At 54.7% G+C, this 933-nt stretch overlaps 1 protein-coding gene across 1 annotated transcript in view; it reads right to left on the bottom strand.

Annotated features, from left to right (window-relative positions):
* Positions 1-933, bottom strand: part of COL27A1 (collagen type XXVII alpha 1) — a 143,710-nt gene that overhangs the window by 63,569 nt on the left and 79,208 nt on the right.

The raw sequence follows: 933 nt of genomic DNA, 5'->3' as shown, positions 1-933 counted from the left end.
GGGGTGGCGGGTGGCGGTGTGTGTGTCAAAATGCCCTGGGAAGAACCAGGTTTGCAGCCAAGAGTTGAGTTTCTGGGAGCATTAGGGAAGACTGAGGGGTGAGTGGGTTTGTCCCATCATGTCTGCTCCCTGTCCCCAAAACATATGCAGAGAGGGGACCTTGAACCTGATTAGAGATAGACCAGAAGCTATGCCCTCAGCCAGGAAAGTGACAGAATGCCACCCGGTTCCGAAGAGTTAGCTCTGTGGGTCTCAGAGCCAGTTTCAAAGCTCCACCTCGGGCCAGGACCACGTGTGTCTGGCTGCTGCAGCCTGGGGCCGAGTGGTTCCAAAGCCCAGCACCGGGGCCTGCAGAGCATGTGGCTGTGAGCAGGGCATGGATTTCCCCCTCCCCCCGCCCCCGCACACACACACACCATCACTACACACGGAGGGCCCTGGCTCCGTGGGCTCAAAGACCCTTTGGGGTTGAAGTAGGAGGTGAGAGAGTGAGGTGTAAGGTATGAGGTCATAGCTAATAAGCCATAGAAAAGAACTGAGTATTTGACTTTTGCAACAACGTACTTAAAACAATAAATTAATCAGAGCACTTTCAGGTGATAGCAATATTCATGACAATGGCTGGCACCTAGCACTATCGGTGTCACTGTCATTGAATCTTCAGGTTGGTGGGCCCCAGGCAGACCACAGAGCCTCTCTGAGTCTCATCTCCAGAACGGAGGACTTTGCATGAGGTCCCGCCCCCTTCCCGGGGTTGTTCCGAGTTCTGGAGATAATTCGGGGCACACGTCGGCGCTCAATACATGTGAGTTCCCTCCCATCCCATTCTAACTTGTTTTAAAAGGGCACGGGGTTAAGACAGAGGCCGGAGCGCCCCACAAGGGAGCAGTCAGACATGGAGAGGACGCGGAGTGCAGGGAAGAAAAGCGGCTT

The sequence above is a fragment of the Myotis davidii genome, unplaced genomic scaffold (genome assembly GCF_000327345.1).
Source record: "Myotis davidii unplaced genomic scaffold, ASM32734v1 scaffold142, whole genome shotgun sequence".
NCBI classification, from domain to species: Eukaryota; Metazoa; Chordata; class Mammalia; order Chiroptera; family Vespertilionidae; genus Myotis; species Myotis davidii.
This window is presented reverse-complemented; position numbering and strand designations above follow the sequence as displayed.